This window comes from Diadema antillarum, unplaced genomic scaffold, assembly GCF_040938485.1.
Source record: "Diadema antillarum isolate AM-2024a unplaced genomic scaffold, OU_Dant_1.0 seq00000586_RagTag, whole genome shotgun sequence".
NCBI lineage: Eukaryota > Metazoa > Echinodermata > Echinoidea > Diadematoida > Diadematidae > Diadema > Diadema antillarum.
The window spans coordinates 431,064-452,325 of NW_027271520.1; the positions used below are offsets into that span (position 1 = coordinate 431,064).

The 21,262-nt window shown below is 37.7% G+C and overlaps 1 pseudogene; it reads right to left on the reverse strand.

The window, feature by feature from the left end:
* Positions 1-3,371: 3,371 nt before the first annotated feature.
* LOC139735568 (uncharacterized) overlaps positions 3,372-21,262 on the reverse strand; it is a 304,769-nt pseudogene continuing 286,878 nt past the window's right edge.

Below are 21,262 nucleotides of genomic sequence, written 5' to 3' on the forward strand. Positions count from 1 at the left end.
TTTTTGGATGTTTCAGTCATTCCAAACCGGATTTTCATCACATAAACTTTGAATTCCTCTTAAATTGGTGTGCTCCGTATTATTTCATAAGTGTTTTCTTGGTATCTCGCAAAAACTTAAAAGCCCAATTCATCTCCACCAATACTGTACTATCCCTTTAAAGCGTAATCTTTGAATATACTCCAATTTACACGGAAATGAATCCAGTTACTGCTTATAACAATAGTACTGACGATAATGATGAAGCTGGTTATGATAATAACAATAAGGGAGTCTATAATAATAATAATAATAATAATAATAATAACAACAACAACAATAATAATAAAAATGATAGTAATAATACATACATACAAGTTCTACAGCGCCATTCTCCACTTTAATCAAATGCTCAAGGCGCTTTACACCGAAGCAAAAAGACTGAAGATACAATATATCACCGTAATAGAAGAAGATGAAGAAGCAGAAGAAAAAAAAAGACATGGAAGTCTGTCTTCAAAAGGCACTGGTATTCAAAATGCACTGCTAAATCCTAAATAGCATTTTAAGTTACTCCTAAAAGATGTTATGGAACTTGAGTCTTTCAGCTCACGAGGAAGTGAATTCCACAGTGTTGGTCCAGCGTGAGCGAAAGCTCGTTCCCCCCAAGATTTCCTAGAAAACAGAATATGTAAGAGACCTGGAGTTGAGGATCGAATCAAGAGTTCGTGGAGGTTGGTAGTGACTAAACAAACATTGTAATTGTATGATAACAATAACAACGTAATGATGACTGTAATCATGATGGCGATGATGATAATGATGATAATAATGATAATAATAATAAAGTTTATGATGATGTATACTACTAACAAAATTATTTCATGCATACATAACAAAAGCAACAATGAAGACAAGATTACGTAACAACCAGATTTCTTTCTGCTTCAATGAAACGCTAAGGGCAATATTTAGCACAAAGCGATGAGATAACAGAACATAATTTTAATGCATACTTCACTTCATGCGACTTAAAAATGGAAGACAAGAAACACATGAAATTGCAAAAGGCTACAGTGGCGAAAATAGAATAATTACGTTCATACTGACTTGCAAAATGCTACGATCACTCATATTGCTCTCTTCGTATTAGTATGCTATACAATGTCTAACCTTATATTGGCATACTTGCGAGCACATTTTCTTCACACTCTGTTACATTCAATCACAAAACAAATTGGAATGGTTCACTTATTGCTGTAATGGTGATCACGAACTGAAGGCAATGTAGGATGAAATCTCTGTCATGGAGATCCGTGGTTGTGGAAGTACAATCACAAGCAAAAATAATGAATCAATTCGAAGGAAGAACAAAAAAGTATCAAATAACTTGAAGGAAGGAATAGGACCGCTATGACATTACATCCTAGTGTGTAATGCCTGGCCTATATCTCTACGTTGCTGTCTACTCTCAAATTAGTTGATTATTATGGCATTTTATTGTTGCGCAATACAATCTGACCTCTCTTATCTGGCATCCCTTTATCCGGATGCGGTCTCGGCGTGATATATCTATATCGATCTATATGTATATATATATATATATATATATATATATATATATATATATATATATATAATTGTACATGTGTGTGTGTGTGTGTGTGTGTGTGTGTATGTGTGTGTGTGTAATTTTTTTCAGTCTAATAATAACGGGAGAAAGGGGAATATCAAACCCAAACAAAATTCCTACACAAACTCACATATAATAGATTCCCAACATAATTAACATACATTCACAACAAATTTTACTTCTAAATAACACGCATTCAGACATTCACTACCCCCGAATCACCGCAGTGTACGCTACCTGCAGTAGCTTATATTAGCTACCACTGGGTAGACAGCTGCGTGTATTAAACGTATAAGTCCCTCATATCTGGCCAAATCCATTATCCAGATGAGCGCCAGTTCCAACATGTCCGGAAAGGAGAGGTCGAACTGTATCACTATATCTGTAGTTAAACGGAATTGGGCGCGTATACTCGGGATTGTCTGTCATTATAATATCATCAAGTCGAACCAATAAACATGGACATCAAATTCTTCTTCCCTTCTCTATCTTTCACCGCCATTATTCTTATACTTTTTATTTTTCTTCTTTACTTCCGTCTTCTTCTTTTTCTTTTTCTTCTTTTCCTTCCTTTTCTTATTATCCTTCCTCTTCTTGTTCAGAGTATCATCTCTGCATTCGTGTTGACGGTCTAAAGAAAAAATGGCTCACAACCCCCCCCCCCCCAAATAAAAACACCCCCAAACTTTGTACAGTATCTCTTACACCTGTACACAAAGAAACAAAAACAAAGATAAATTATGAATTTACATGCAGGAATCAACATTCACTTAACGACTATGAGTTTTGACAGAAGATGTCTTACGCCGAAGAAGATACTGTACTCATTGGCGGCAATCTTATTCATCCGTCTGCAACAAGGAGGAGGTTAGCCAAGGGCTGATTTGATAAATAGCGCCATCTACTGCTGGCAAGCTGCGTTATTACAGGGAGGACGTGTCACCACCGAACAAGGCACTGAAATTTCAATCACTGCAGTGTACGTACAATCATAGGGTCGCCATGAAAGATATGTAGACGCAAGGTGGCGACTGGAATCATCGTACCTTACATCAACCATAAGCTTGCGTGTGTAAAAGCGGCCCATCAGGATAATACAATGTAATACCAAAAGGTGGCGGTGAATGTGTTTCATCATTTCACACCTATTACACTGCTGCATGTAAAATCATTGTGCGTTTTGAGGGGCACCACTTATATGGTCTGCCCTCCAATTTTTCACTGTAATGAACTCAACTTTACATTTGCTATGCTATAACTTCATGAGCTTAAATAATTTCATGCGATACATAGTTTCATAATTACAATTATTCCCTAATTGAATAGCGAAGTGGAATGAGATGATAACTACATAAAAGTAATACTCTCTGTCTCAGTTATACATTATGTAAAAGACAGAATAAGTACAGTTTTTTAATTTGATTTACTGCGTAGTCATCTTTAAAATCTGACACTTAACGACACGACAATCGGACGTTGCATCCGTATAATGGATAGCAACCTAAGTGCAATCTTCACTTCACAACCTCACGTATATTTTAACCATTAAAAAAATTGTCAGACCAAGTGGTAATAATGACTATCATGTCAACTGGCGGTGAATTAAAGACAACACGTGCCGAATCCTCAACCTCTCTCTTTGCTGATTGTGCTTTGATTACGAAGAATGAAAATATGACATTGTCATAGTCATTACGTCAGTTGACAAAGAGGCATATTGAGGAATCTGATTTTCCACTCCAAAATGATTTCTGCATCCCTAGAAGAGGTCTAGCTTGGCCTCCGACTCTGCGCTGTTCTCCTGTATGTACTTCATAATGTCATCCTCCGCCATCAAGTCGGTCCCAGCATCGGATTGGTCTAGCGCCCCAACGACTGCTTCGTGTCAGTGCCCGGCCTGGGAGCGACGGCTGGTTTCTTCGCCGTTGCGGGTCGCGGCTTCACTTCAGGTTTCGTCACCGTCGCGGCGCCCGACGGCTTCGGGGAGATGACAGGCTTGGTGCTGATCGTAAGCAGCTTATCGAAGTCTTCATCAACGCTGTTAGAAAGAAAAAGGGAGAGCTTGATCGTTTAAAAAAAGTTTTTTTTTTTTTTTTTTTTTTGGGGGGGGGGGGGGGGGGGGCAGTGCCGGGAATTTTCATGCGGTATTCAGTCAAAAAGCAAACAGAGCTTGAATAGAATGATGTAGTGGTATTTAGCTTCCGTCAACAAGTTTTCAGGTTGCATCAAGTGATGCAATGTAAGGGTGAATTGATTGTCATTTATCACAAAGACGTGTGGAAATAAAATTACAATAACAGAATCACTGGCAAGAATCTTTGGACATTTACATCCCCCAGATATATAAGTATAATTATTTTCTTCTTCTTCATCCTATCATTATTATTATTATAAGTATTATTATTATCATTACCATCACTAATACTACTACAACTACTATTGTAATTTATTATTGTCATCATCATCATCATTTCTACTCCAGAAGTGTGTGTGTGTGTGGGGGGGGGGGGGGGGGGCTAGAGGCTTGCTTTCCCCTCCCCCTCCCCCAACGTTCAACCAGTAACAACAACAATGTCGATAATTATAGGCCTACCAACAACTATCAAGGACTTTGATAACCATGGGTCACCACGAGCAACACGGACACGACTGACATTTAGCCAGTATCATTAATAAACGTGCTCACGAAGAACCCATGAGTGTTTATAGCTGCGCTACTTGTTGCGCCGATGTCTCGCTTCCCTCTCATACAGTGCCGTATATTACGGCACTGCTCTCATACCTACAAGAGCGCCCTCATTTGACTCGTCGGAAAGGTAGGGGCGCAAGTATCAAAAGGAGCCGACATTGTCTATTGTCACGCGTTATGCTTTGATTGGTCTCGTAAATCTTCATTTGATTATAATCACATGACAGCTACATGGCATTACCAAGACATAATGCCAAACTGTTTACACGTATCTCAATGCATGACAAAGTGATTTTGATGTATTGTGCATGTGACCTCATATCACGAGGGTTTCACAAAGGGCAAACATTCTGAAGCCAAGGCATATCAAGGACGCTACACATCAAAAGAAAAAGCGAACTATGAGCGATCGCTAGCTGTGAAAACATTATCCCATGGCATAGAAGAGCAACATTATGTTATCGTCATAATGATAATGATTTAGCAAAGTTCGTTAAAGGACACAACGTGAAAAGAATGAATAAAGTCTGGGATATAAGATTGGGGCGAAATTCATTACTTGAGGAGGTCGGAGTTGTCTTCGGTCGCCAGGGCCAGAAAGGTGGGTGTTCCGTCTCCAGGGGCGGCGCCGGATGGAAGGTACAGCCCGCCCTCAAGGTCAGCATTGGTGAGTGCCTGGGTGTCTGTCGTGAGGATGATGCCTTGCTCCGAAGCACCTACATTAATTAGTGCGATGAAAGAAGAAACAAAGTTCACACGTCGAGGGAACATTGATTATGACAATGTTACAGCAAAATAGGATATTCTGCATGATCTAAGTTGTCTAACAAAAGCTTACCTGAACATGCACGTATTACAGGCACGATTGATTCCAACACATTTCTATTCAAGGTCTTTCTTTATTCACAAGTGGATTCGATGAATTCAGTACAATGGACTTTTTTAAGAGTCGCAAGAATTTCATTGATATGAAAATAAATAAGGAGAGATCTGAACGTCGCTTACAACGTAGCAAGGACACATACTTTACCATAAGGTGATGTATATCTAATTTTGTGAGAACTTTAACTGAAACGTCTACACAAATTGAAATATCAAAATCGATTCAAATACCACTGTAATCTCAACGTTTGAGCAATGGTATAACGATTCGGAATAATGCATCCACTTTACAGACAAAATCAATAAAGACGACGCAATGTGCTATATCCCCGAACAAAATCAAATCATATCATAATGAGGCACATAATAATAACAATAAACATTTTTTTTTTCTGGGACCTGAGTACAGTTGGAGTAATACAAGCTGTGCTTTTGATTTAGGTTCCTCCACTTTGGTTCTTACGACTACAAGAGTTGCAAGTGATGTTAATTAATAGATGTATTATTGTTTCGATTATTTTTGTACGCATAGATTGACAAAATATTATTGTATGGTAATAATTGTTAATATTCAATATAATAATAATAAGGTCTTATCTATCCAGGGTAGCCTCTTCAGTGTTGCCACTGCTCTATCAGAGGGCCTTGCCCTTATTATTACCCTAACGTTGCCAGGTACCCATTTATACACCTAGGTCGAAAAGGACATAGTGGGTAAAAACATCTTGTCCAAGGACCGTACAGCGCTGGGCGGGAATCGAACTCGGGTCCTGCGATTGGGAGCTGGGAGTCTTATCCACTATATGCCACAGCGCGCCCACTCAGTTATGTTTGTTTCAAACTTTTGTGAACACAAAGTGGAAAATAGATTCAAGTCAAATCGAAGATTCCCATCTACAGCAGACTGAGCTCCAAGGAGAACTCTGTTGTCGATGGCGAGATATTGCCATCACATCACAGTTGCTCCATCAAACGTTACAATTTGTTGCACGTCTACGGATGCAAGCGCCAAGCAGACCGTGTAATGAGATTGCAGTAGTTATCCCAGTCTTTCCGCTGCGGCAATGGCTGAACTTGTTTCCAATATTCTGTTCATTCGCATGTGAAGAAAAGAGTGCATTAACATGGCCCATTTCTCCGCTCCTGACCTAATCATCTACATGCTCAATAATATTTATGTATGCCATGAAAACACTTAATGGTGCACTTTATTGACACGTTCACTGTAATGTGTTTTATTCTTTTCATGTGTATGCGCATTTGCTTTGTTGGCGTGCGGTGCTTGTAAAATTACTTTCCTCGCAATCATGAAGTAGGGAAAAAGAAAGGACAGATAACTAAAAAAGTAAGAAAAGTGTATTGCTTTGCTTATACTGTAAGTGGGAAACAATGTCCTCCGTCAATTAATGCGTCGCAGCCAAGGAATGGAATAAGGCCAAACTTCATTCGCTGATGGGGAGTTTGCACTTTGTTTTTATTAAAGAGTCTCAAAATATGCTATAAGTGATACCCGTCTTTCTGGTTGTGATAGTTGGGGATGGTGGGGGAGGGGGGGGGGGTGGATTCCAGAATCTTTAAACGATAAAGTTTAAAAGGCACGATTTGTATTACATAATGATGCTTGTAAAGACTTGCGGAAGAATGGAAAGGTCAACGAGGATATATATATATATATATATATATATATATATATATATATACAAATCTCAAGCGCTATATGTATGTATATATATATATATATATATATATATATACATATATATCTCGAGCGATATAGAAAATAAAGATAGAGAATATATTTCTTGAGAAAACAATTAAGAGGAAGAGAAAAGGAAGGAAATATACTCGAGTTTGGGATAATCTGCTGTTCTTCACTCGTAATATTTAGTACGAGTTTTAATCGAGAAGTGCATAATGTATAACACACGTATGTAATACGACTGCATGTGCGTGAGTGTGTGTGTGTGCATTTTCTGTATGTGTTTAGAAAACGAGCAAACGAAAGATCGGATGATATCAAAGAAACTTGCAAAGCATTTTCTAATATCAAAATATTCCATATACACGTTTCATATATTACGTGGTTCGTTATCTATTTTTGAATAGTAAAAAGCTGAGAGGAAAACCAGGTAATTAAACGATTTGCCCCCCGCGCTAAAACCTCGAACAAAAGAACTATCCGCATCCTGTCAGGATATCGATCGATCGATACTCAATGTACCGATTTTCATTTGACCATGGCACACTCGTTCGAGTGTTCGCGGTTGATTGACCCTCGTTGGTGTGACAAGATGTGCGATTGTTTAACACGAGCCGCCGCCGCCGCCGCCGCCGCCGTCGAAGCCTCATTGTGCGCAGGCGGTCTTGTAAATTGCCATTAACCAAATTGAACTTCCACGGAGAGATAGGAAATGAGAAGAGAGAGAGAGAGAGAGAGAGAGAGAGAGAGAGGTACGCACCGTGAATTGAGAATGATAACAAGCGAGAATGAGACTCGTAGCGGTCCGAACGAAACAGATATCATCCGCGTCTTTGCAATTTAACTATTATCATTATCATTTTTTTTTTCGTTTGACGTGATAGGATCATCTTACGATGCGTTCCCTGCGGCACAGTACAAGCGATAATCATACAACGCAATAATCATGGCAAAACGATTGTTCACTTCTCAGAAAACTGTTAACGTTTGTTATCAATGATGATGCAGCAGTAAGACATCTTAGACAAATGAACTGAGGTAGCATTTTTCTAAATCGGAGAAAACAAAATGAAAACAATAAGATATTCTCTTTAATACCCTCATTTATTAACAAATACACAAACATACATACCCTGATTACTAGTATCTACATAGATTTTTTGGTAAATGTTGACTGTGATATTATTTGTCTAAGATGAATTTGATGACATTTGTGTAGAATTCAGAGTAAATGTTTAAGTAGATCTCCATTTCATGTTGAAGACTACTTATGATAAGTCAATTAAGATTACAGTAAAGAGTGAAAGTTTCAATAAAAATGAAAACAATCCAAGAAAATTATGAAATTGTAAAACTTGACATGTTTTCACGAGCGATATGATGTAGATCAGAATCGCTACGTAATGATTATGTACGATGAATGTAAAATGAATTGATGCTGTCATGGCCAGACGAAACGCCTCCATGGTTTGTACACAATCTCCACCAAATCCCCAATGTCATTAATTGAAAAGGAATGGAAATTTCCTTCGCATCAGATTATTCTAGTGAAACGATAAAGCAGTGATTTGTTTTCCTTCAAAGCTAAAAAATGCTAAAAACTGCTGAAACGCTGCTCCATTAATTGACTCATTAGTTGAACCATGCAGTCTAAAATTTGATGGGAAACAACGGAGACCAGATAGTTTACTGAAAGATCGTCAAGAGATCATTGTATGTAAAAACTTCACGATCACTGAATGTTGCTTATAAGATCGTTGACATGATTATGAGACGTAATTATTATGTGTATAAGAACTTAAAGACCATTGAAAGTTGACTTAGATATCGTGCAGAGTATGTAAGACATTAAAGATCAATGAATGTTGCTTACATGACTGTTGAAAGATCATTATTGTATGTAAGAAATCGAAGATCATCGAAAGTTGACTGAAAGATCGAGCAGAGAGTATGTAAGACACTGAAGGTCACTGAATGTTGCTTATAATAGAATATGATCGTTGACAAGGTTACCTGATAACTATATGTAAGAAAAAGACGATCATTAAAAGGTAACTGAAAGATCGTGCAGAGAGTATGTAAGACATTGAAGATCACTGAATGTTGCTTACATGACCGTTGAAAGATCATTATTGTATGTAAGAAATCGAAGATCATCGAAAGTTGACTGAAAGATCGAGCAGAGAGTATGTAAGACACTGAATGTCACTGAATGTTGCTTATAATAGAATATGATCGTTGAGAGATCATTATATATATATTAAATGTAAGACATGTAAGAAATTGACGATCACTGAAAGTTGACTGAAAGATCGAGCAGTGAGTATATGTAAAACAGTGGAGATCATTGAAAGTTGACCGCAAGATCGTGCAGAGAGTATGTAAGACATTGAAGATCACTGAATGCTGCTTATGATCGTTGAGAGCTCATCATATATATATATATATTACATGTAAGAAATTGACGATCATTGAAAGTTGACTGAAAGATTGTGCAGAGAGTATGCTAGACATTGAACATCACTGAATGCTGCTTGTGATACATGATCGTTGACAGGTTGAGAGATAACTATATGTAAAAAATTGACGATCATTAAAAGGTAACTGAAATTTTGTGCAGAGAGTATGTAAGACATTAAAGATCACTGTATGTTGCTTATGATCGTTGAGAGGTCATTATATATTCCTATGTGAGAACTTGACGATCATCAAACGCTGACTGAAAGATCGTGCAGAGAGTATGTGAGACATTGAAAATTACTGAATGTTGCTTACATAATCGTTGAGAGATCATTATAACATATTATTTGTAAGAAATTTACGATCATTAAAAGTTGACTGAAAGATTGAGCAGAGAATATGTAAGACAGTGGAGATCATTGAAAGTTGACTGAAAGATCGTGCAGAGAGTATGTAAGACATTGAAGATCACTGAATGCTGCTTATGATCGTTGAGAGCTCATTATATATATATATATATATATATATATATATATATATTACATGTAAGAAATTGACGATCATTGAAAGTTGACTGACAGATGGAGCAGATAATATGTAAGACAGTGGAGATCATTGAAAGTTGACTGAAAGATTGTGCAGAGAGTATGCAAGACATTGAACATCACTGAAAATTGCTTACATGATCGTTGACAGGTTGAGAGATAAAATGTAAGAAATTGACGATCATTAAAAGGCAACTGAAAGATCGTGCAGAGAGTATGTAAGACATCAAAGATCACTGTATGTTGCTTATGATCGTTGAGAGATCATTAATATTCCTATGTAAGAACTTGACTATCATCAAACGCTGCAGAGCGTATATATTATTTGTAAGAAATTTACGATCATTAAAAGTTGTCTGAAAGATAGTGCAGAGTATATAATATATTGCAGATCACTGAATATTCATGGAAATATGTCGAGAGATCTGTAAGTTTTTCGATCTTTCGGCGATCTTACAGAGGTTTTACCCTATATGATGAATAGGGGTATTAGTGGACAAGTCGAAAGTGAATAGAATAGAACACTTTATAATGAAAAGAGGAGAATTATCAAACAAACGTTTCAAAAAGGCTTGATCATGACCAAATCTTAAGGGCTGGCAGCTTCTTACATGGACGAAATTCAATCTTTCAATCTCAAGCTGGGAAAATTGTGTTATATTTTGTGTCTCAATGCTGTCATGAAGATGTAATGAATTTCATCGGTTCCTTCTACTCTTTCTCCGATATAGGGTAAACAGTAAAATTCTTTGATGCCAATAAAATGAGTACAAGATTATAATTTCTGTAGCAAATTTACCCAAAGACTTGGTGAGTTAAAAATATGAGTGTGCACAGGACTGTCAATTTGTTAGTGTGACAACTTATTGTCATTAATATCACTATCATTATCACCATTATTACTCACTCTTATTTACACAGCGTATAGCCACTTATTAAAGTGATCTGTAAAGTGTTTTCGCAATAGGCCCGGTACACCACTTGTTTACTTCACATACTGGAAAAGAAATTCAAGTAAAAAAAAAAATGCTAAAAATTTAGGAAGTGTGAGTGAGCATTACTTAAAACATATTTCAAATAGGCTTAACAGAAACTTTTCGTTCGAGGTAAATAACGTATGCTTTTGGCTACGGTATTCCGGAAGACTGCTCTAAAAACAAACAGACGACAAAAAACAACATCTAAAACGCCTATCTCCCAAACTCAGTAATGACTTTGGGTAATATGAGTCCATTGCGACTTTCTTGTTCTACAGCCACGAATTACGTCTGTACTGATGAAATAAATTTGTAAGGAAGGCTATATTTAACCCGTTCCATACTGAATTCTGGAATCCCCCATAGACTCAATACACAGGTCACCAGGTTCCCGGAGGGAACGGATTGGATTGATGAATTGTCCGGAAGGACATCTTGCCTTGATTCGGTTTTTATACTAAATAATCACCTTTCCTCCAGAGGAATACGTCCAAGTTGATGTCTCCTTTCGCAGGACAGACTACACTGATTTACTCGACCTTCCAATGAAACGCATTCACAAACAAGCAATATTCACAAACAAGCCACATTCACAAACAAGCCACAACAATACAGCAGCAATGAACACATACACGCACACAAATCTAATAAGCACACAAACAAACATCTATATAGACTAACTTGATTCTAGGTTTGGGGCAATTTCTCACTGTGTAGAATGGATTACTGAGACAGCCACGCTCGATCAGTGGAAATAGTCTCGTCTCAAGTACTGCTCTTTAACCAAACTTGGATGACGCAGTCCAAGGCACAACATCGAAATCGATCTTGGAGGAAGAAATTGAGGTCAGCGTCAAGGATTCGTCTCCTCCTTAGCCTCCTTTATCTATCTGGTCTAAGTCCCCTCTAAACACCCATCAATATTTTCTCCTTCCTCAGCCTCCCCGTCCCCGCCCCCTGCCATTAACTCCTTTGAGAGGGTTGCCCGACTCTGTATTCCACTTTGCCTGCGTTAGTGTGCTGCTGCGTATAACAAGCGATTGACGCATATCGACAGCGTGAAAAACGACATCCGTAACCGTCGAATTTCTCCTCTTATTTCCATTAGTTGCAAGTACGATATTCTTTTGCTTTCTCCCAGTTAATAACGTTTTGGTACTTACCATTATATGCCATTTTACATTACAATTTCTCGATAATGTACGCTCATGGTTGTTTGTATTTATTGCAGTTTCAAGTCTCAGATCTGATGCTTTCACCACTTCCACCGTAAGATAATTAAGTGGAATGTCGATTCTAACTTGTACATTATACTGCCATTTCATGGGTTTATTACAACATGTGAACGTGTCTTTTAACAATAAATCAACCGTTGACTGAAACAAATGAGAATTCTGATAAAAATCTGCTACCAATCCTAAATGGCTACTTCTTACGAAGACTTCGCGCTTTCGACTTGTTGGTCATAGACAAGCTTATCTATTGCTGCTTTTTATCCTCTTCAATATAAACTACTTCATTTGTGTGGCATTTGCCTGTGTGTGTGTGTGTGTGTGTGTGTGTGTGTGTTGCAGACGACACCAAATAATTTGAATTCTCCTATTGCGTGGGTTTGGAACTGCAGCCTTCAAAATCTGCTTTTACATGCGTTATCTAAATTTACATAGGCAGCGCTGATTACTCCTTTGCTCTTTTAGAAGAAATCTGTACTAAACTCAAGTTAGGATCATGTATACATGTAATTCTATCCTTTCATTTCATCAAAGTTTATGTATGAAAGGTTAAATCGAGCAATATAGATTATAATCTGACCAGGGGAGGAACAAAAAACAAAACAAAACAACAGAAGAGCCTTGAAGCAAGCTAGTACTTAACCACGGTGTTCATCAACTTGGCAACGAATCGATTACGCGCAGGCAACTCACTCCCTGGAGATCGACTCTGCAAGCGCTGAGCTAGATGACCGTAATTCGACGCACTGCAATCGATCACGTTCATCGAATAAACACACTTCCCGTGAACAGCGAATCCGATATCATCCGACCGAGTCAATCAGCGATGCTGAAGTACGCGCACTCCTCCGATGCGATCTGGTTATCGCTCCGCCGATAATATAAAAAGGCGCAAGTAATTTCAATCGAAAGAGTGCGGTAAATGTCTTCATCGGCCAGTTGACACTGCCGAGCACTTCTTTCGTATTTCAAGACGCACGAATCATGAAGTGGTTTAGGCAATAATCTTACTCTTCGGGGAAGGTAAGAATTTGGCAGCCTTGTGATGTCTGGAGTATTGACAGAAGGTGAAAGGCGATGTGTCGGACATCGATAGCAATTGAAAGATACATGCGACCTTGATTTCATCTCAAGCACATCAGGTGAAGTCACGATGGAATACGTTTAATCGCTGCGTCATACTATATCACAGATTAGACCATTCTATAGCCTTATCAGTGTTAACTCCCAAGTAGACGTTGTATTCCTGTGACCTTTCTCAAATGTAATTTTGTAGAATTGGGAATATATTGCACCATTTTGAATACTGACGGGGGGGGGGGGGGTTAAAAGAAATACTATATAGTAGGTATGAGGGACTGCTACAGAGATGCGTGAAGATAATTTGACAATGAAGTGAATTTGCCACAGAAGTGAGCTTCAAAACACAAAATATTCACTTTACAACGAGAGAGCGTCCTACTTTTTTTTCCTGTGCCTGATGATATTAGTTTTTCTTTTGAACAAAAGGGAAATATACGCAAAATAAAGTAATAACAGATCCACATTGTCACGTATCTTGTTATGCTCTCAGAAAGTGTTTTCCTTTTTGGCACAAGAACAATTAAATCATCACAAAACCCTCACACTGTGTATGCCAATTTGGTGTTTCAGACATTTCATTGCGGTTTACAATGGAAAAAGGTTGAAGTTAGTTATGTCCATAATACCATGTTGAGAGAAGAGAGGCCCCTAAAAATATCACGTACATATAGCCACGTCCGTAGGGGGAAAAAGAGAATTTCCCTCGGCATGTCTATAAATCGTGTTTTTCTCAAGTAACTCATATCATTTGATAACATTACTATTTTCCTTAATCTGAATTACTTACTTAGACTAAAGCAAGTATCAGCCTCATGTTGATGTTTATCGATATGCATTTCGTTTAGAAATAATTTTGGTATTAAACGAACTGAAAATCTGTTCACTGGCGCACTTAGCTGCAGCAAAGAGCTTTAGAAATATAACGTTCCCCACCTAATTCTTATGTGACTGGGCTGCACTTCAGAAAACTGTGTGTTATAGATGCCAAACATCAGTATCGAGAAGTTTGCACATGTATTCTTTTTTTTTCTTACGGCATATCCTAGATCAGAAGTTGATATTGAAACAATGTCAAACCAGCCTAAAAAAATACGTTCCTTGCACATCTTATTTATTCGAATGGTGCCAGTTAAGTTCCTGTACATTATCATTTTTTCTTTATCAACCATGATAGGGTGAATGAAAAAGAAGTACAGAACGATCAATCAAGCAGACAGACAGACAGACAAACAAACAAACAAACAAATAAATAAATAAACAAACAAATACCAAAAAGTATTTGGCGCCAAATAGTCCCCTCCCTTCCAAGGCAGAAGACGAGAACAACTCTGTAATACTGAAAAAATCTCTACTTTTCATGTATGGTAGTCCTCTCGGGGCATATGAGATATTTTGAAAATGTTATAAATGATTTCGACGTCCGAGAAATATAGAAAGACTATCACTATTGCTTTTTTCAGCATCTTTTTCCCCCGCACTGGAATTATCTATATCACTGCATTATTGTAACCACGACAGTGAAATTGATTCATGACATTGAGGTCATGTTACGGTCATTGTGTATGCGGGTTCTATGTATGTGTGTGTGTGTGTGTGTGTGTGTGTGTGTGTGAGTGCGTGCGTGTGTACGTGTGCGTGTTTGTGCCCATGAATGGTGTATGATGAATCAGATTAGTGTTTCTGCGATTTTCATGAAAAAAATGTACATTTAAACAGACAGCCTGTATAACGAACGGTCGCAGGAATCATTACGATAAAACAGAAAAATAAGTATGATCCTCAAGTGTGTTTTCATGACATTCTAAATAAATGTTTGCTTCAACAATCAAAGCACAGCCTTTTTGTCGAGTATTTGTGTAAGTAATTATTCTAATTGTATAAGGTTTATCTTTATCGGGTGTGACATTGTAGTCATTTATTGCTTTTTTGGGTATTCTAATGATTTCAACTCTTTGAAATAAGAATGTGAAGTGTGGATGAGTATTTGTAACCTTAGCAAATTATCGTCATTTCGCATTTAAACTTCGCTTAAATATTGTTTAGAGTCTTTCCATTAATATAAATCATCACCATGAAAAAGGAGAAATATTACGTAACAATGTCATGTATGTAGCGTGCTTCGCATTTCATCTTAATTGTGTCTGGAGTAAAATATACGTGCCCCGCACTAACTATACTCCGAGTAGTCTAGAAGTTAATGCAGCGCATGCACATTGTCTATGTGTGTAATCAAATACTTTCGGAACGGTATCTTCTGGAGTGAAGATGTGCTATAGCAATTATTATAACATGATGGAACGGTTCCTAATCAAAATGATGATTGGTTGAAAGCGTACACGTGATCAGGCATTAATTTTGCCAAACACGTATAATTTTTTTTAATGTCTTTTGTTGTAACTATTTTATTTATCTTTTCAATTCAATTCAATTCATTTATTTCCATTTCAGTCACAATAAAAACATGAAGCATTCAGTGTTACAGATGAACATAAAAAACAATGACATATAAAAGGAACCACAACGACATCAGAATTACAGTCATAAATTGTTACAGATTACAGCAGGCAAAAAGTAAAATGGAAAATGGTGTACACATAAAAAGCCAATGAGGCCTGTAGGCGCGCATACACCGTTGTTACAAATCATGTAGAATTGAAATCTAAGTTATTTTCAGAAATCATAAATCAGTTTTATACAGAGGATACACAAAAGAACATCAAACAAACAAAACAAAAACAAGAACAAGAAATAAACATAAAACGGATTGCTAAATACGTCAATGTAATTTCAATAAAAAGACAAAAGATGTCTTTTATACTGCTTCTTAAATGAATATGTTGCTTATTATATCCCTCATGTAAAGCTTCTTGCCATAGGATTGTACAGAGCACGAACATGGTGTAGTTTTACTAGCTAGCTACGAGCAGCTGGATGCGGTGCAATTGGTTACTAGCCAGCGGGATATAGTACTTTTGGGAATCCACGATCTGCACCCATCGTGATCGTGCGATCGATATCGACATTTCTCACTTAAGAATGTACGCAGTGCGCGTAGTAGCGATACTTTTGAGCGACAGTCCTGTGCGTGGCTTGTAGCTAGCGCTAGCAGCGCTTTGGAATTGCGCGACGGCATAATTACAGAAATCTGTGGTGCGATGGCGTGTGTGTGTAACGTTATTTGCAATTAGTGTGATCAATGCATTCAGCTCAATTGACAAAGTGACTGGTTCAAGTAACGGAGGAATGATCGCAGGAGGACACCATATCAGGTACGAATTAGGAATAAACTAAAACCGATTTTGAAGATGATCTGGGTAACGAAGCTGCTTTAGGCCTACTTCTAACGTAGTCCTGGACCTCCTCGATCTTTCGGAGTTTTGCACGCTGTGTACGTGTAGTGTAGCTCGTGTGTAGGAATCAACAACAGCGCAGCGGTGTCGTTCGCTACGCGCTGCACGCACTGCTGCTGCACAGCTACGGCCTAACGGTAGATTTATCGTTCAAGAAACCTGCACATTTTTCCAAAAGGGAACCGTCATTACTCTAGTAAAATGCTCGAGAGGGATATAAAACAAATATCGACTGCTTTCTTTCGGGCCATGGTAAAACTATTTGACCTCGGTGATTTCTCCACAGTGCCATGTCCCTCGACTTCGTCTCGGGACATAAGCACTGTTGAGAAATCACCTCGGTGCAAATAGTTTTACCATCTCCCTCTGCAGCAGTCGATATTTGTATATTATAATTACCTGGGTTTATTGCATTCGGTATTTAATAAAGTTTGACCGGTATTTAGTAAAGTATAATGACCAGCCATTAGTACTTTCATGTCGTGATGGTGACCGAGCGAGACTTCGTCATTGTATTTACTCGCAGTGAGGGTGATTTGGCAAACAACAAGGATCTGTTTCATCATTTCATAAAGCAAATGATACACACTATTTGTTCGGGCATAGTACATAAAATATGTATATATTCGGTACCTGTGAAACAGTCCAATATCTCCTCGAGCAACTGCATGTACAAACCACCAACACCAGCACAGACTCACGACCGATTTTAATGGTGTTCTTCGAGAAATTTTCATACGCACATTTTGACAATGACGACCATTAAACGAATAAGGACACGTTATGGAATAGAGGAGTTTACTTTTATTCACACATTGTACAGTGACAAGGGTGTTGATCATAGTGATACTATAGATACAAACACAATACAATCGCATACACTGTAACGATATAACTGGAAAATCAAACATGCCAAAAGGTTTGTTGACGTTGTTAATCATGTGACGTATCAAAAGTCGACAATTTCAATAACTTTTATAATTATCTATAGCGATGTCAGCCTACACGTGCTGTTTCGTGACATGATGACATTACAAAGAACGACTGATAGTACTCTACAATGCATCATTAAATATTCAGAAACAGAACTAGTAAAGAGTCATAAAAAAGAACCTTACCCACATTTTTCATCGTGACATACCACATCACAGTAGTAAATATCCTATTAAGTATCCTTCAAACATAACAGCAATCATCATTACTAAATCATTTCGGTTACGATGTGTGCAAACTTAAAAGAAAACTAGCTCATTTTTTTTTCAAAGTACACAATTCATCATAAATATCATATTATTGATCTCCACTCATAAAAAAAACCCCAGGAAAATGCAAAACAAAAAACACACAGAACTGGTTAATGTACATAAAAGTTGTAGTTGGTGGTACCCACAAAACAGTCCCTGAAGAGGCATACACGTAGGTATAAGGTAGCGGTACGACCATAGTATGCTAAGTTTTAATTTTTCCCCGAGAAAACCTTACCTAAGATCACTAGAAGTCTCACGCTTCATATTTGTGATTTCTTTTGATCTACAACTCAACGACTATCAGGCTGAATTTACACCAAAAAATCGTTGTCTCTTAAATGTTACTTTTTTGCCCTCTATAATTCAGTTCCATTTTCCATATATATAAACACAATCACATAATGCAAGTCATATTGGAAAAATACATTATTCATACCTGAAACAATCAAGGTAGCGGGTGTTCCCCTGTCTGCTTCTGGTAAGTCACATACATATCTGACAAAAGAAGAAAAAAAATACTACTCCACATCAAACAAGCCCAATGTCTGCAAATTGCAACTATAGTTTTATTAAGAGTGCTCTGTAATCAATACATCTTTCTATTTTTTTTCGAACTTACCTACTTGCCTATTTGGAATTGCAATCAACTTCTAAACGTCATATATCCAAAAGGACTTAAGGGAGGAAAGAATTCAGAGGGATCTGCGTGTATACAATGACTGTTTTGCAGTAACAACAAAATGATTCAGTAGGGTACTGTATAGGCACTTCTCACAGTTGTCCCAAATAGGATATCATCGTCCTTCAGCTGAAGGTTAACATCAAATTTTCGAATTTCGTATATAATTTTTTTTTGACACGTAAAACTTAATTTGCTCAATTCATGCCGTATTTTACGCTCGGTGAGTCGTGTATTGAAACTCAAACAATGGATAATCACTTGATGCCATAGATACATTATCTGTGGAATATCAAATATCCGAGGCTTAGACCGTTGCTTTTCATAATTGTTCACACGTCATTCGCACGAAAACCGTGAAATATTTTCAGTATTCACTCCGCCAAAGGAATGCAAATATCACGAAATGAAATGTGCATAAATGATTTAATTACTTGATTAAAGTCCCACAAATGGAATTAGCGTCGTCATTTAAAAACAAGGTCACACGATATTGGGCTTTTTTTTTTCAGGATTTCATTATTGATTGGGACACTCAACTTATCAAATTTGAACAATATGAACCATTAGGTGATGCGGAAAGCTTTCACGATAACAAACTTGCGCAGCCGCCAGAAACAGGGTCTGTTGCAACAACACCACAGCTGTGCTGTTTTAACATGTTTCCGAAAAATATGAACTGCCACGTCCAATATCTACACTATACAATCGTACGTCAGAATATTTTTCCTTGTGTATAGGAGAGACCATATTGAAATTCATTTACAAGCTATCAGACAAGTGCGGATAATGTAATTGAATTGTTCACGAATATCTGACTATAACCTATTAAAGAACGTAAATTCACTACGTTTGATCAACACAAGAATAAGGAGGTCATGGCGTTTTAAGTTGTGTGTGTGTGTGTGTGTGTGTGTGTGTGTGTGTATGTGGGTAACATAGCAACAATTAATGCCATAAACTAAAAAATAATGTGAATGGGTGCGTGCGATTTTGTTTGTTGACTTACACAACGATACGCGCAGAAATAATTAATCGTGGTTATTGGTTCATGCTTGTTTCTCTATTCAGATTAATTCGTTTCATAAATTGTTTTACTCATCGTGCTCATTGTATAGATGGAGACGATGGCATTAAATGAAATTTCTCGAATTACTCTTCCGAGACTCGTTACAGGAGAGAGAGAAAAAAAATCTTGACAAAATGGAATGACAAACAAGAGGACGAACATCATTATCGCACGCACACCTCAGCAGGAGATATTTCGAGATCAAACCTGACGTGTCCGTAATCCTCTTCCCCTCGCGCAGACAACAATATACCACAAAGAAAATTAATCTCCTTTACGCATGTGGCATGCATGCTCAAGAGCGGAAGGGTGCGCTGCATGTAAATATGATATCGTGTTAATGAACATTTCTAATACCTTTGGCGTATTTTAGCTCGCTGAAAAGGGAATCTAATTTCAACTCTGATCCAACCTAAGACCTATTTGATACTACCGAAAATTCACCACCCCCCCCCCCCAATTTGTTCGTGTGTTCACTTGACAAGTTTGATGGAAAAAAAAAAAAACGCGTCAAGCGCCATCTTAAAAAATATTGTACAGTGAGTCCATTATCACATAGAGCAAAATAAAACATTTTCAACGATTCCTCACATAATAAATTGTAAAATAGGGAATATTCTTCAAGTTATGATAAAAATTATTCCGCATCCTTTTATATCATTTTCTATTTTTTTTGTAGCAGATTTAATCAAACATGGCAAATATCTCATATTGATTTGAATGGAGTTAACTCGTTATGCCTTCAAAACTCTTCACGTATCTTTTACGGTCGCTATCGATAATAATTGCGCCTATCTGTACAGCAAGATAATATCACGTGGAGCGAGGAAATAGAGCGAGAGTCTGAAGGTTCAGTAAACTCGGCATTCAGGCGCAGGGGAGAGTTTCGTTCCCGTCGTCACATCGTTGACCTATGAAAAGATTACCCACGGGGGGTTTGAGTTGATCAAAATCAAGTAACGAGACTGTCGGGTCTTAGGAATTTAAATTACACTGTGTGCAAGTCATGAGTAAGTTTAACCCAAAACAAAATGTGCTAGGGCGTCGATGGGGGCGGGGCAACATGTTAACTTTACACCAGGGATGGCCCCCCCCCCCAAAAAAAAGGTGATAGTACAGGTAGACTGATATAACGTAAGTGGCAAATTGTTAGCAAACTTTTACATTTACCTATTAAAACTTATCAAGTGCTTTATAGCTTTCGAAACATTCCATCGAAACAGTGCACAATATCGTTTTATTCTAATTCTAATATAGAAACTCCTCCCCCTCCCGCTCAGCACCTTTATAGATAGTACACTTATAGCCTTATAGTCAAAGTACACTTTGGAAATTGAAAAATGTCTAAGTATTCCACAAAAATTGTGCAACAGATCATTTAATTTCAGTTCCAAATATTAAGCAAAAGCTCCCTTTAGCAAATGTTTAGTGTACGAGAGGGATATCCTCACCACCTTTTACAGACTCAGTAAACTTTTTGACTGATTCCCCCCCCCAACATTCCGCCATAAGTGTACACTAATTTGCTTAAACATTTTTACAAATGCAAAAGCTCCCTGGTGTGGACATTTGGGGTAGGGGAGGGACACCTTCTCCATTCAGGTTATACACCCTCTTCCAGTTCAGTTCACCTCCACAGACTTCGTACACTTAGGGGTTGAATTAATATTTCAAAATGTTCCACCAAACAGTGCCAAAAGTGTACAAGATCGCTGAATTTAAATTCTAAATGATAATG